At 47.8% G+C, this 16,759-nt stretch overlaps 1 protein-coding gene, 1 long non-coding RNA gene and 1 pseudogene across 4 annotated transcripts in view; 1 reads left to right on the forward strand and 2 right to left on the reverse strand.

Annotated features, from left to right (window-relative positions):
- LOC147737262 (uncharacterized) overlaps positions 1–4,245 on the reverse strand; it is a 48,448-nt gene extending 44,203 nt beyond the window's left edge. For both annotated transcript variants that reach the window (XR_015296009.1, XR_015296005.1), the window contains exon 1: positions 4,200–4,245. This is a non-coding gene — a long non-coding RNA (uncharacterized LOC147737262). The remainder of the gene's footprint in view (positions 1–4,199) is intronic.
- Positions 1–16,759, reverse strand: part of LOC147737261 (uncharacterized) — a 365,313-nt gene that overhangs the window by 47,019 nt on the left and 301,535 nt on the right. The window lies entirely within an intron of this gene.
- Positions 4,744–16,759, forward strand: part of LOC147737263 (uncharacterized) — a 46,855-nt pseudogene continuing 34,839 nt past the window's right edge. Inside the window, exon 1 of the transcript XR_015295989.1 lies at positions 4,744–5,013. The product of XR_015295989.1 is annotated as an uncharacterized LOC147737263 (transcript). The remainder of the gene's footprint in view (positions 5,014–16,759) is intronic.

Consider the following 16,759-nt stretch of genomic DNA (forward strand, 5'->3'; position numbering starts at 1 on the left):
GAGCATAACCTAATTTTGTGTGTCACCTGCTTACATACGGTAAGGTAGCCAAATGTTCTTTTAAGGTTGGCCACAAGTTGAAAGTAGATGTTAAATGATTCCAGGAGTTAATAATGATTCCAGGAGTTAATAAAGATCCCCAAAAAACTCCATGTTGTACCTTGTGTGTAGAGGACATAAAACGCTCACAAATAGTGTTGGTTACCTGTTGTATAGGAAGGAGGCTAGTCAATGGTGCACCTATTGTATGTTAGCTGGGGATTTCAGGTTAGTCCGCAGCAAGCCATCACTGCCCTGAGCGAGTCAACAATTTTACTGCAGCACTGCCGCCAATGATCATACAAAATCAATGAGAACCGATACACGCACAGACAACGTTTATCTCAATGGCTGGAAGCCAGCTTGAGCTAAACTGTCTTGGCGTTTTAAGGTATTCTGGTGAGGAACAGAAACGAATGCCCTAGTGTTTCATACATACTGTTCGTTGTCATGAGCCCTACATGGCAGTCTGTGGCTCCCTGACTCCCATGAACAAGACGTGCGTGCGCACTCCCAAAAACGAAACCTATCGTGGGGCGGGACTTCCGTCTTCTGAAGCCCGCCCACGGAGTGCCTGGAGGAGCAGTGGTGACGCGGGGCTCCCATGCCCGAGGGAGAGCCCCGCCTAGGCTGGAGATGTCCGGAGTGGCGGTAAGTGGCCCTTACTTTTCGGGGGGAGGCAGGGGGGGCGTCGGTAAGCTTGTGTGTGTATGTGTGCGCGCATGTGTGTATGTGTGCGACGGTGGGGGGGGGGGGTCTCTGTATGTATACGTGCGTGTATGTGCGCTCATGTGTGTGTCTCTGTGTGCGGCGTGGGGTGTCTCTGTATGTGTGTGTGCCTCTGTGTGTGCACATGAGTGTGTGTTGGAGCTTCCCAAGAGACAAGAGCTGGCCACAGTGAGCGTGTTCTTGTGCGCGTGGCCCGCTCAAATCGCCTTCTGGCAGAGGAGATGCGCGCGGCCAGATCCTGTCTCCTGGAAAGCTGCGTCGCTAACAATAGGTCTCTGGCGAGACAGCGCTTCGCGCTGTTAACGCCACGAGACCTAAAAAGGAGGTAACTAGGCCCTTAACTTCAGGAACACCTTCATTCTTAAAGGCAGCCACTAGATAAACATGCTTTGTTTCCCCTACCCAGAGTTAACACCCCCGCTGGCATCAGTGCGGCCCTCGGTCACACCATAGACCAAACTTTGCGGCCCCCAGGAAAATGTTTGTGAGTACCTGTGACCTAGATCAACAAAAGACGGAAGTAGTTTGACAGGAGGACGAAACAGAAGCTTGCATCTCTGAAAGGCACAAACAGGAACCAATGAAAACAAGCACTGGCATAGCCAATAGGTTGCGCTGTTGGGACCTTATAAGTGTTTAGCCATGCAACAGTTGATGTTGTTGCCCCAAGGATATTGTGCTGGATAACTAAACACGTATAAGGTCCCAGAGGCAAGACCTACTGGCTATGCCCATGCTTGTTTACCTGATGGGCATTGGCTGACCGCTACCTGGTTACTGAGGCCCTAGTCAGACCCTCCAGTTTATCGCGATTTCGCGATTCACGAAAAAATCACGAAATTGGCAGATTACCGCGATGGCCGCGAAAATAACCATATTGGCCGCGATATTTACAAGTGAGACAGCAAAACAAACAAGGCCTGGCTGTGCGCGCCGCCCTCTCCCCACTCGTGTGTGTCAGCAGCTTCCTGGGACACACACAGACAGTCAGACTAAGCCTCATTAACAAGTGCAAGGTCTTTAAATGACCTGTGAAGTACTCGGGTGCGGCTGGCAGTTCAAAGCTGCCAGCCGCACCCGAGTACTTCACAGGTCATTTAAAGACCTTGTACTTGTTAATGAGGCTTAGTTTTTCACGCCCCCGCCTGTTATCCTCGGCTCTGGCAGGTGTCAGGGGCTTGCGGTGGTGCAAGCTTTCATCAGACAGTACAAATACAGAACAAGCAGCAAATGTGTAAAGTTCATTACACATATGAGAGGGAGAATGGTCAAGAGTTCTGCACGCTTCTCACACACAGACAAAAGGCGCAGCTAAGGCTTTGTCACTGCAAGCTTATTCTTTTCCTTAGACACAGCTGAGCTCTGGAGTTTCCCAGGTTCAGTCAATCGGGTCTTTCTTTGGACTAGATGAGCAACTTAAGTGCAAGCTTCTCGTCATTTGCAGCCTCGCAAGAGTCTGCAGAACATTCAGATGTTTTTATCTGACAAGTGGGAGATTTTGGTTAGTTAGCACCTGCTACCCCAGCGCATGTAAAAGTGTAGCTGTCATTACAAACGATTAAATCTCATTTTATTCAAGTTGCATTGTGTAATGCACTGAGTGGCAGAAAATATAGGGAAACTCAGGGGCACAATCTCCCAAGGTTTTTTGCATATAAACATAGTGCTGTCTCGCGCTAATGATGCTTGAATTATAGCTGTCGAAAGTTAGAACTTCTTCACTTAGATATTACATTTCGTCAGGGCTAGCTTTAGGGCAGTGCAACTGGTGCTACCGCACTGGGCGCTTACCTCAGGGAAGGGGCGCTGTATTTAGAAATAACTTATGAGTTAAGAATACTTGTGGCAGAGTTCCTTGGGGGTCAAGTTTTCAGACAGCATTAAAAATGACCAGATAACGCTTGTGATTATTGTTCCTGCTAAACGGAGAGGTAGAGCAGATTTTTTTTCAAAATTAGAAAAAAAATCAGTTTTTCTTTTTTCTTGCTCTAGTACTGCGAGACCCCGGGGTTTCTCTCCGGAGGATGCGAGCGACAGTTACCAACGCTTCCTGCACGGAGGATCACAGACAGGAGGGAGAGAGAAAGAGGGGTTGGAGGTACGTGTGAGGAGAAGAAAGGGGTGAAAGAAAGGAAGAGTGGCTGGGGGCACATGTGTGAGGAGAGGAAAGGGGTGAAAGCAAGGGAGAGTGGGGCGTTTAGAAGGAAAGGGCAGGGGTAAAAGAAAATGGGAGGATAAAGGTGAAAGGTGGAGCGCAAAGGTAAAGAGAGGGAGCAAGAATGAAAACTGATGGTATGGGGCAGGTGAGACGAGAAAGAAGGGGTGAAAGAGAGGGGGGGTGAGCAAATAAGTCATAGAGGTGGGAAAGAAGGAAAGGGTAGTAGGGGGTGAGAGAAACTGGGCGAATGAAACTGAAAGGTGGAGAAAAGTAGAGAGGAGTGAGCAGGAGAGAAAGAGGGAGGGTGAATGCGCGAGAAAGAGGGCGAGAGAGGAAGGGGAAGAAAGACAGTGTCTGGAAGAACGAAAGTATGAGAGTTATAGAGAGAAGAGAGGGCGAGGAAGGCAGAGAGGGAGACAGAGAACTAGAGAGGCAGGGTGCTAGAGAGATCCGAAGATGGAAAGAGAGAGGGACAGGGGATAAGAGACTGGGCTGATGAGAGAGATATCGATAAGGAGAGAGAGAAAGATGTATGTGTGTGAGAGAGGATGAGTGAATGAGGCACAGAAAGGAAGGGGCATGAGAAACAAAGCTGAATGGGACAGTGGAAAGAGTGTAACAGGAAGGAAGATAGAGGAGCTAAAAGCGGCAAAACACAACTAAGAGAGGGAGAATTGTGAGGCAGAAAGAGTGTAAGGAAGGACGGGTGACGGATGGGGTCACTGGAGGCCGCTTTATCAAGGTCCAGGGCCAAATAAAATGCCGCAAAATTGCCGCTAAATTTCCATTTTTGTGCCGCTAAATTTGCTAATCCATGCCGCTATATCCTGGGGGGTCTGCCTAGTGAGGTTGAGACACATCAGCTGTGCAGGCCCAGGACTATGTAGCAATGAGGCGCAGTCGGTGGTGATGACTGTGAGTGTGTTCTTTCACTTTCAGTTGACGGGGCTGCCCCCCTTTACTCCGGTGAAAGCCACAAACGGAATTCAAGTCGATCTTCTCATCACACTGACTTGTCACCGTTTGCTGAGGCCTTGAAAAGAGTGACCCAACTCAGCAGACACAAGGAGACCCAGTATAGCTGCTATGCAGTACAGACCTTGAGGTGCCCAGACCCGGCGGGAAAAAGAGTGACCCAACTCCACCAATGAGGGTCAATGAGCATTTTTGATACAAATAATCATCGATCGATGCAGACAACAACAAAATGAATCCCGGACAGCAGGCTCGAGACCCTCCAGCACCAGACAATCTTTGTACCTCTTGACCTCACCTGGGGTTTAATGTGGGTCCTGTGGGCCCTGCTGTGGTCGGGTTAAGAGGGCCGTGGATAAAGAACTGCGCATGCGCTGGAGATAGAGAGCGCTTCCGACAGCGCGGGGTAAAGAGGCCTTAGACTAACTGCGCATGCGCTGAGGACAACACACAGCACACGCTGAGATATATTTAAGCGCCTCGGGTTGGCTCCTCTATGCGGGGGGAAGTGTCTTTCCTCTGCGCAGGTTGAGTGAGATCTGTCCAGGGCAAGGTCCTAGCTCGGCGATCGGAGGTAGTCTCTTCGCCCCGCACATGCGCAGCTGTGACGCGTGGTCCTGCTCGTGCGCAGTTGTGACGCGCGGTCCTGCTCGTGCTGCGTCGCGCGGTCCTGCTCGTGCGCAGTTGTGACGCGCGGTCCTGCTCGTGCTGTGTCGTGCGGTCCTGCTCGTGCGCAGCTGTGTCGCGCAGTCCTGCTCGTGCTGTGTCGCGCGGTCCCCCTCGTGCGCAGCTGTGACGCGCGGTCCTGCTCGTGCTGTGTCGCGCGGTCTTGCGCGTGCGCAGCCGTGATGGGTGTTTTGTCGGTTGGTGTCTTGTTTTCTCTGGCAGCCGCTCGCCCCAGGGTGAAGGGAGCGCTCACAGGCGTTGGGTTCAGTGGGCAAGAGGGAGGCTTCAGGGTGGTTCAAAGCGCAGCTTCGCTCATGCAGCTCGTCTTTTAACCAGCGGGTCATAAGAAAGAATATGAGGCCACCCCGAGCCCAATGGAGATGGGGCCGGCGACGCGGCTATAAACAACATATGTTGTAACTATTCTGCTTGCCCTTTACCTGCAGGTAACTGCATGTCATATAAAATGTACACGCATTTAATGAAGAACATAAATGCAAGTTAAACTAACAGATGGGAATGCACTGTTAGGCTGTGGAAGCTCAGCTGTGAAGGTGATCACTGCAGGTGACACAGAATTGAACCCTTGTTGATGCATTGGAGATTAAGAACATGTATTTGAAGTGCTATGAAGTCCTGGCCTCTGGCATCACTATGAATATGAATATGCATGTCATTATTTTCAAATAGTATAAAACAGAGTGTAAGAGAGGCTACGATAAAAATGTGCACAACCCTCCCTACCCACAGAGTAGAAGGGGCCCTTGGGTCCCAGCCCTGAAAGTGCCACCGTAGCAAATGTATGCATTGGGATGGTGTCTGCTGCGTCAAATGTATGCATGTGGAATGGTGTCTGCTGTGTCGAATGTATGCATGCGGGATGGTGTCTGCTGTGTGAAATGTATACATGTGGGATGGTGTCTGCTGTGTCAAATGTATGCATGTGGAATGGTGTCTGCTGTGTTAAATGTATGCATGTGGAATGGTGTCTGCTGTGTTAAATGTATGCATTTGGGATGGTGTCTGCTGTGTCAAATGTATGCATGCGGGATGGTGTCTGCTGTGTGAAATGTATACATGTGGGATGGTGTCTGCTGTGTCAAATGTATGCATGTGGGATGGTGTCTGCTGCGTCAAATGTATGCATGCGGGATGGTGTCTGCTGTGTGAAATGTATACATGTGGGATGGTGTCTGCTGTGTCAAATGTATGCATGTGGAATGGTGTCTGCTGTGTTAAATGTATGCATGTGGAATGGTGTCTGCTGTGTTAAATGTATGCATTTGGGATGGGGTCTGCTGTGTTAAATGTATGCATTTGGGATGGTGTCTGCTGTGTTAAATGTATGCATGTGGGATGGTGTCTGCTGTGTCAAAAGTATACATGTGGGATGTTGTCTGCTGTGTCAAATGTATGCATGTGGGATGGTGTCTGCTGCGTCAAATGTATACATGTGGGATGGTGTCTGCTGTGTCAAATGTATGCATGTGGGATGGTGTCTGCTGCGTCAAATGTATGCATGTGGAATGGTGTCTGCTGTGTTAAATGTATGCATTTGGGATGGTGTCTGCTGTGTTAAATGTATGCATGTGGGATGGTGTCTGCTGTGTCAGATGTATGCATGTGGGATGGTGTCTGCTGTGTCAGATGTATGCATGTGGGATGGTGTCTGCTGCGTCAAATGTATGCATGTGGAATGGTGTCTGCTGTGTTAAATGTATGCATGTGGAATGGTGTCTGCTGTGTTAAATGTATGCATTTGGGATGGTGTCTGCTGTGTGAAATGTATACATGTGGGATGGTGTCTGCTGTGTCAAATGTATGCATGTGGGATGGCGTCTGCTGTGTCAAATGTATGCATGCGGGATGGTGTCTGCTGTGTGAAATGTATACATGTGGGATGGTGTCTGCTGTGTCAAATGTATGCATGTGGGATGGTGTCTGCTGCGTCAAATGTATGCATGCGGGATGGTGTCTGCTGTGTGAAATGTATACATGTGGGATGGTGTCTGCTGTGTCAAATGTATGCATGTGGAATGGTGTCTGCTGTGTTAAATGTATGCATGTGGAATGGTGTCTGCTGTGTTAAATGTATGCATTTGGGATGGGGTCTGCTGTGTTAAATGTATGCATTTGGGATGGTGTCTGCTGTGTTAAATGTATGCATGTGGGATGGTGTCTGCTGTGTCAAAAGTATACATGTGGGATGTTGTCTGCTGTGTCAAATGTATGCATGTGGGATGGTGTCTGCTGCGTCAAATGTATACATGTGGGATGGTGTCTGCTGTGTCAAATGTATGCATGTGGGATGGTGTCTGCTGCGTCAAATGTATGCATGTGGAATGGTGTCTGCTGTGTTAAATGTATGCATTTGGGATGGTGTCTGCTGTGTTAAATGTATGCATGTGGGATGGTGTCTGCTGTGTCAGATGTATGCATGTGGGATGGTGTCTGCTGCGTCAAATGTATGCATGTGGAATGGTGTCTGCTGTGTTAAATGTATGCATTTGGGATGGTGTCTGCTGTGTTAAATGTATGCATGTGGAATGGTGTGTGCGGTGTCAAATGTATGCATGTGGGATGGTGCCTGAGTGTTAAATGTATGCATTTGGGATGGTGTCTGCTGTGTTAAATGTATGCATGTGGGATGGTGTCTGCTGTGTTAAATGTATGCATGTGGGATGGTGTCTGCTGTGTCAAAAGTATACATGTGGGATGTTGTCTGCTGTGTCAAATGTATGCATGTGGGATGGTGTCTGCTGTGTCAAATGTATGCATGTGGGATGGGGTCTGCTGTGTTAAATGTTCAGCATGCTCTTTAGTCAGTCCTCGAACAGAAATGAAAAACAAAGTTAGTTTGTCATTTAGTTTGGCCGGTCTCGGAGAGGCCTGATTTATGGTATAATCTCCAAATTGCACTTGCTGTGAACTTTGTTTTTTAGGCTACCATGCTGTCATGAATGATCAAATCAATTCGATCTTCTGAGCAGCTGCAGTGCCTGCTTGCCTTATGTTACTGAGAACTGCAGTCACGCAGTCTGACTCTGGTTAGTGCCCTTCCATTTCTGGTGCTTTGTAGTAGTTTTAGGATCTTTTTAGAGGTTCCCATTACTCAATTGAGTGTAGTTTCTGATTTTTATAAGTTTTCCTCATGATTTGCTCATGATAAAGTGTCACTCATACATGTTGAAATGTCACTCATAATTACAATGAAATTATGAAAATGTCACACATTGCAATCTGAAACCTTGGCAGCTATGTCTTTGATAGCTGTATTGGATGCACATGGACTTTGAGACTGTCCCCCTTGGATAAAAACGTTCTTCTAGGGTTAGCTCTTTGCCCAGGGATGTGGGGATGGTTCTGTAAGTCCTGGTAGACCTGGAGACCAGGTCACGTAGAAGCTGGTTATAGTACACATTGAGTGAAGCAAGAACCCATGTACATAGAGTGTGTACACATGGAGTGAAGCAAGAACCCATGCACATAGACTGTGTACACATGGAGTGAAGCAAGAACCCATGTGCATAGAGTGTGTACACATGGAGTGAAGCAAGAACCCATGTGCATAAAATGTGTACACATGGAGTGAAGCAAGAACCCATGTGCATAGAATGTGTACACATGGAGTGAAGCAAGAACCCATGTGCATAGAGTGTGTACACATGGAGTGAAGCAAGAACCCATGCGCATAGACTGTGTACACATGGAGTGAAGCAAGAACCCATGTACATAGAGTGTGTACACATGGAGTGAAGCAAGAACCCATGTGCATAAAATGTGTACACATGGAGTGAAGCAAGAACCCATGTACATAGAATGTGTACACATGGAGTGAAGCAAGAACCCATGTACATAGAGTGTGTACACATGGAGTGAAGCAAGAACCCATGTACATAGAATGTGTACACATGGAGTGAAGCAAGAACCCATGTACATAGAGTGTGTACACATGGAGTGAAGCAAGAACCCATGTACATAGAGTGTGTACACATGGAGTGAAGCAAGAACCCATGTAAATAGAATGTGTACACATGGAGTGAAGCAAGAACCCGTGTACATAGAGTGTGTACACATGGAGTGAAGCAAGAACCCATGTAAATAGAATGTGTACACATGGAGTGAAGCAAGAACCCGTGTACATAGAGTGTGTACACATGGAGTGAAGCAAGAACCCATGTACATAGACTGTGTACACATGGAGTGAAGCAAGAACCCATGTACATAGAGTGTGTACACATGGAGTGAAGCAAGAACCCATGTAAATAGAATGTGTACACAAGGAGTGAAGCAAGAACCCATGTACATAGAGTGTGTACACATGGAGTGAAGCAAGAACCCATGTACATAAAATGTGTACTCATGGAGTGAAGCAAGAACCCATGTACATAGAGTGTGTACACATGGAGTGAAGCAAGAACCCATGTACATAGAATGTGTACACATGGAGTGAAGCAAGAACCCATGTACATAAAATGTGCACACATGGAGTGAACCAAGAACCTATGGACATAGAATGTGTACACATGGAGTGAAGCAAGAACCCATGTACATAGAGTGTGTACACATGGAGTGAAGCAAGAACCCATGTACATAGAATGTGTACATATGGAGTGAAGCAAGAACCCATGTACATAGAGTGTGTAGGTCTGGCCAGTTGGGGTTTGACTAACCTGCAGCGTTCAGCTCTTTTTGTCAAGAGCCTCTGGAAGCTGTGGGTTCAATGCAGTTGACGAAACATGGGGGTGCGCTCATTGCTAAAATGGAGATAGTGAAATTTGAAAATGAGGCCCCCACAGATCAAATGGACTATTCTCTGTTGGTGCATGTGGCATGTCATGAAACATTACAGTGAACTGCATATACCATAATGCACTTGGGAGTTCTGGGGCTAGCATTCTGGTTGTTTTATTAATTTGTCTTTTTCTGCTGGTGAAAGGCGAAATGGACTTTCCTCTTCCGGGTCAGTGATGGCAGGTTCATTTCCCGCAAGAGCAGGGAACACTGCATTCCTGTAGATGTATTCATACCCGTCGTAGGCTGCTCTTAAGGAAGTGGTGTTCCGCTGCCTCTATTTAAATTAATCTTATAAATAGTACCAATGTAATGACTTCGTCAGGCGTGAGAACATTTCTAGGATGGGTTTTGTGTTATCGCAACAGAATTGCTCATTGCAGGTTTTTATGTGGGAGTTTCCACACTAATACCGTCCGTCCTCCGGTAAGCAAAGGGCACCACAAGGTCGTCTGCTGGGAAGTCCTGTGGATTATCCGATCTCCTCCTCAAAGCCTCTGCGGTTCGGGCGCAATAAAACTGCATTGCAAGGCTAGTTGGGAGAAATAATAAATAGTTTAACTGTGGCAACAGGAAAACTGCCCTCCAGCGTAGATGGTGTCAGACCTAAATCAGCTGCGCTAAACTCCGAATAACGAACAACAGCCTGTGCGTCCGCTGCTTAAGAGAAACTGAAGTAAATGATATCCGAGGAGGCAATCTGGTAGGAAGAAAAGGTTTGATTCCAAATCAGAGAGCGCTCGGTAGACACATGCCCAATATAACAGAGGCTGCAAGAAGCCTCTGGCAGGGAGGATTATTAAGCCAGTGGTTTACCGTGTGGCAGCAGCTCATAGGGTTGCAGCATTTGTGGTCATGACAGAAAGTATGGCCTGCAGCCAGAGTGTGCGTCACAAGTTTAGAAGTCAATGGGTTTCATTGAGAGCAGAGATTCAGGGCATGAATTCATTTCATTTGATGTAAGCACCCGTAAAGAAATGATGCTTTGTGTCTATTACCAGGTAAACATGCATGCTTTCTACAGAGGAATAGTATTTGTACCTGTACACAGGCTTCTTTCATATTGTCACTCACAGGGCTTTAAGTGGGACGGGTCTCTATCTAGCAGGACCACCCTTCACTATGTATGTCAATTCAAAGAGACTCCTTATAGTTCTTTCACAGTCTCATCATTTCAGAAGTGATGCTTTGTGTTTATTAGCAGGTAAACATGTGTACTTTCTACAGAGGAATAGTATTTTTATCTGTTCACAGGCTTCTTTCATATTGTCATACGCAGGGCTTTAAGTGGGACGGGTCTCTATCTAGCAGGACCACCCTTCACTATGTATGTCAATTCAAAGAGACTCCTTATAGTTCTTTCACAGTCTCATCATTTCAGAAGTGATGCTTTGTGTTTATTAGCAGGTAAACATGTGTACTTTCTACAGAGGAATAGTATTTTTATCTGTTCACAGGCTTCTTTCATATTGTCATACGCAGGGCTTTAAGTGTGACGGCTCTCTATCTAGCAGGACCACCCTTCACTATGTATGTCAATTCAAAGAGACTCCTTATAGTTCTTTCACAGTCTCATCATTTCAGAAGTGATGCTTTGTGTTTATTAGCAGGTAAACATGCGTACTTTCTACAGAGGAATAGTATTTGTATCTGTTCACAGGCTTCTTTCATATTGTCATACGCAGTCATAGAAGACTATGTGTAGTTCGTAAACTGTGTGTTAGCGTACATGACACTAAAAAACAATGGCAATGAATAATGCAATGAATGAAAATGAAAAAATGCAATGGATTATGTCATGAAAAATAGACGGTAACCAAGTAATGTAATTGCTAGCAAAACAAAATAAATGTGGGTATACATGTATACAGTAAGGAGACTTTCCAGAACTGACTGCCCCATCAATGTAATGTATTTACAGGTAGCATGAATATTCAATACGTTCATTTAACCCATAAGGTTTCATGGAATTGAGTCTATATATCCAAAAGTTCTCTCTTTGGAGTAAATATTTATTGTAGTCTCTTCCCTCAATTTTCTTGATGACTTCAAGTATCATGTACTTGAGTTGGGAAATGTTGTGATTCATTTCACAGAAATGACTAGCTACTGACGATTTCAAATTCTTCGTACGAATATTGGACTTATGTTCGTTCAGGCGTACTTTAATTTTACGTTCAGTCTTCAGGATCAGGATCACAACACCATTAAACTTTGCACGTTTTCACCGAGATGCACAATGCGCTATGTATTTTTATCGTATTAGAGTTACTTGTCCAACAATTACCAGCGTAACTCACGTACCTCACTTAGGCTTGCCGTTACATTCGTTTTTTGACCTAATAGTTTAACTATCATTTCACTTCCAGGCACAACATTGTTACTGTTCGTTATTAGGCACGCATTAACAGACTCACTTACCCAGTTACCGGATGTGCACAATTACTAGCGTTTTCACCATTGTTTATATTAGACATATATTATATGTGTGTTACATATGTTGTTTTTGTAGATGCTCCCAGATGACGGGCGGTGGCCCGAAATACATTGGAGCTTGTGGAAATAATTGTTTACACTGAAAACAACTTGAATTACAACGTTGAGTATGTGGAGTAACATACACCAATGAACAAAATAAAACTTTATTGTTCAAACAAATGTGAACGTTTTGACTAACACTTCAAGGAGGATAATTGCCCCTACACCTGTGTGCGCTAAGAGATGCCATCAGTTTCGTATTGATAGCACTACTGCTTCGTTTACTTTACTCGTCTCCAGGGTGGAAGATGACACCATAGGAGCACCAGCTTACAATATATAACTGAACTTGTATGACACTTGGCTGTGCACTTGTCAACTAAATCAAATTGCATTGTTAAACTCTCTCTAGCAGTTCTTTCACAGTCTCATCATATCAGAAGTAATGCTTTGTGTTTATTAGCAGGTAAACATGCGTGCTTTCTTCAGAGGAATAGTGTTTGTATCTGTTCACATGCTTCGTTCATATTGTCACACGCAGGGCTTTAATTGGGACGGGTCTCTATCTAGCAGGACCACCCTTCACTCTTTATGTCAATTCAAAGAGACTCCTTATAGTTCTTTCACAGTCTCATCATTTCAGAAGTGATGCTTTGTGTTTATTAGCAGGTAAACATGCGTACTTTCTACAGAGGAATAGTATTTGTATCTGTTCACAGGCTTCTTTCTTATTGTCACACGCAGGGCTTTAAGTGGGGCGGGTCTCTCTCTAGCAGGACCACCCTTCACTATGTATGTCAATTCAAAGAGACTCCTTATAGTTCTTTCACAGTCTCATCATTTCAGAAGTGAAGCATTTTCAATATTCTAAACAACGAAGCCATAGTCGTTGATTTTTTTATCTTGTGCATCTAGGGTGACTCACTAGCATGGGTGCATATTCAGGACACTGAGGGTAAACATTCAGGGCAATGGGCTGTATAGTGGTTTCCAGACTCTTAACTGTTTTATACAGTTGTGACTTAAGAAAAGAAAGTGCATTCAAATCAGATCCGTACAGTCCCCGCAGCACCAAAGTGCACTCTCAATGATCTGGGAAAGTGAAGCCTGCCAGAAATGAATGACGTCATAGTGCACTCTCAGTGATCTGGGAAAGTGAAGCCTGCCAGAAATGAATGATTTCACACAAGACATACAGACACTTAGCAGTTTCACATTCTTCTGCTCGTGGTCTCTTCTTTGTAACTTACACCACTGATAACTAGTCTTCTTCCCTGCATAAAACTGCACACGTTACCTTTCATTATTTGTCTTTCTCAAACAAGTCATAACGCTTTTTCAAAGTTCCTTTAAATTATATTGCTGAACTGCTCACCAAGCTAAAACTTTAAAAAAAATTACTAATCAGATAGGAGAAACCTAATGCTTTTACCAATGCTTGTTTACATTGTACTACAGTTAATTAGATAGTCAACATACATTAACAAGCATTGGCATAGCCAATAGGTCTCGCTTTTGGGACCTTGATGTTGTTGCACCAAGGATATTGTGCTGCATAACTAAATACTTATAAGGTCCCAAAAGTGAGACCTAATGGCTATGCCAAGGCTTCATTTGCATTTGTCACCTCGAGTGGCCCAGGTATGCCCAGACGTGGGTCCCACACCATCCATGCCACTGGAGTCAAGCTATCCTGGCTGATGAGGGCTGAAAGCCCGAAACCGGTCCTAGGATGCTTGTTTCCAGTTCAGGGAGGGCCTGGCCTGGCCTGGCAGTTCGAGCTTGACTGTTCCCATTGGTTGCAGGGTCAAGATTGATTTGCATATGGCTGGGTCCAAACTGGAATGGCATGGTGAGCAAAAAAATTGATTTAGGCCCAGATCTCTGTACTGGGGCGAATGTATGACATTGTTCTGCATTCTGTCCATCAATTGTTCTTTTTGCATTTGTCACCCTGAGTGGGACGGGTATGCCCAGACATGGGTCCCGCAGTCTCCATGCCACTGGAATCAAGCTAGCCTGGCTGATGGGGATGATACACAAATCTGGTCCCAGTATGCCTGTTTCCAGGGAAGACCTGGCCTGTTCCCATTGGGCGCAGGATCAAGATTGATTTGCATATGGCTGGGTTTAAACTGAATGGCGTGGGAAGCGAAAAAACGAAGAATTTGGGCCTAGATCTCTGTACTGGGGGGAATGTTTGACATTGTTCCACATTCTGTCCATCAATTGTTCTTTTTGTATCCATCCGGAAGACCATTTCCTATGTGGAGCGAAAAATCTATTCATTAATAGTGGTCAGCTGCACCGCCCAATTATATTTCTGGATGTTTGGTAGTGCCAGTCCCCCGTCATACCCTCCCTTTGTCGATTTGTGTTGCTCTATCTGCACAGGGCCTCTGTCTAGGAGCAATGGCCCAACCTCACTCTTGATTTTCTGAATATACAAATTAGGGAGAGTGTATGGCTAGTTTTTCAAGACAAAGAAAACAAGTTCGGGACATCATCTTAAAAAGTGCTGCTCTAGGGGCATGGCCAAGATGGCGGCGGAGTAGGACGCCTTTCCGTGCCGCTCCGGCGCTGATCCAGCAAAGCATCTAAAAGCACAATCTTGGGGGTGCCCACGCGCCCGACAGCGGCGGGGAAGACCGCCTGACGGAGCGGCAGACTTTGGTGGGGTCGCCGAGGCGGTGTGACCCCGGGAGCGCCTCAGAGATCGAACGTAACCCGCGGCCTGTGAGACCCCGGGCTCTCCGGACATCGAGGCCCGGCGCGGTCGAACGGCGGGGCCCTAGATCCGCCTGCAGGCATTGGGGTAGACGGAAGGCTGATCGGAACTGCGCTTGGGCGACGGAGGTCCTGATGGCGGGACCCAGTTCATACCCCACCACACCTGGGGGAGGTGGAGTGCCGGCCCCTGGCACTGCAGTGGCGCTCGGACGAGCAGCAACACTCTACTATCTACGCCGCCCGTCCCTCCTCTCGCGGTTGGCGCCTGCGGCCTGATTGGACTTTCGAGGCCCGCCATTACACCGCTCCACGAGGCGCGAGGCCGTGACTGCGACGGGGCAAAGGAGTGACTCTCCCGCTGGCTGGTGGTGCGACACGTGTTGGGTGGAGGCCCGGAGGGCTAAGGCATACAGACACCGGCTCTCGGGGTTTCCCGCCTTGGGCACCGGAGACACCCACGGATCGAGTACCTGTGTGCGGGGGACTGGACATACTTGGTGGCGCCGGTGAGCGCCCTCCCGAGCACTTGGACCGCCTGCAGGCCCCGCTACTTTCCACAGCCACGTGGCGCCGGCACAAGGCGCTGTGAGTCGCCATGTCTACTATGCCGCGCAAACGGAACCAGGGGAAGGACAACGCCTCGAAATCCTCCCAACAACCGGCCTCCCCTGGAGCGAGTGGGTCGTCGAAGCACTCGGATGAAGACGCCCCAGCGACGAAGGCTTTCATGTCGGAGTTGTTTGCCTCAATCAAGGAGGACATATCCGAGCTCAGGGCGCAACTCGCCTCCGACTTGCGGGAGGTGCGGAGAGACGTGGACGGCATAGGCGAGAGGGTGGCGACCCTGGAAGACAGGGATCTGAGTGTGGCCACCGATGTTCATATGCTCCAGCAAGACATCATCCGCCTCACCGAGCAAAATTTGGACCTACAACTACATACGGAAGACCTTGAAAACCGCTCCCGTAGAAACAACATCCGAATACGGGCGGTGCCGTGGGACGGTGAGGCGGGGGATCTACGGGGGTACGTCCAGGAGCTGTTTCTCCAGGTCCTTGATAAGGCAGACACGAAGGAGATACAGATGGACAGAGTGCACCGGGTGGGATTGCCACGGCGCGGGGGGGGGACCTCCCCCTGACATCCTGGTGTGTGTCCACGATTTCCAGCTTAAGGAAAGGATTCTTCGGAAAGCCCGGACCATCGAGTCGCTGCAATTCCGGGGTCATCGGCCACAACTATATCAGGACTTGGCTGCATCCACCTTGCAAAAGCGGAGGGAATTCCGACCTGTCACATCGTTTCTGAGAGAGAGGGGCATCGCCTATTCCTGGGGGCACCCTTTCAGGATCATCTTCAGGTGGCAGAACCGCCTAGCTCAAATCCGCACGCTTCAGGCGGCAAAAGAGCTTTTGGGAATGGAAGATGTGCCGTCCTCGCAGGCCGCGGCGGCCTCTCCGTCTCGACGGAGCCGCCGTTCGAACTCATGGCACAGGGTGGGGCGTTCCCCCGTCAGTTCCCCTGCCAGACAGCGCCCGGACCTTTCTGCCAGCCTGCAGGAACGGGGAGCAGCAGTCGCTTCGGTGGCCTCGGCCACGTTGGCCGACTCGCAGCATAGCTCTGGGGCGGCGTGATCCCCGAGGAATGGCGGATCGGCGCCGGAGAGGCTCGGGCCTTCTGATCGACGGTTCTGAAAGTACTCTGGTAGGAGACGACCTCGATTGTGGCCAAGGGGAATAGTGGTTTCATTCCTCCGGCCTGTCTCTTGATTGGGGGCCTCCTACGGACTTCGGCCTACTGATCTCGATGAGTATAGTTACTGCACTTTTTTTTCTGATTTTGTACAATGTTCTGTATTGTTTAGGGGGGGGTTTGGTTGGGGGTTCTTGGGGATGGGGGGGGGGGGACCCGTGACGGGAGGCCATTGGGGGTGAATGCGGAGTGTGTGTGGTTGAGTGCGTACTTTGCTGCAGTGGCAATTGTATTACTGACAGCGGGGTCTGTGTTTTGTGTTTGCCATGCCAATTAGTATAGGTACATGGAATGTCAAGGGCTTGAACTCTCCTCAGAAGCGACAGAAGGTCCTGAAATATGTTGTAGACCATCACCTTGATGTTGTAGGGTTGCAAGAAACTCACTTGGCGCGCAAGGATGAAATGCGGCTCCGCCATAGGGCGTACCCCATTGTGT

This window comes from Lissotriton vulgaris, chromosome 1_1, assembly GCF_964263255.1.
Source record: "Lissotriton vulgaris chromosome 1_1, aLisVul1.2, whole genome shotgun sequence".
Classification (NCBI taxonomy): domain Eukaryota; kingdom Metazoa; phylum Chordata; class Amphibia; order Caudata; family Salamandridae; genus Lissotriton; species Lissotriton vulgaris.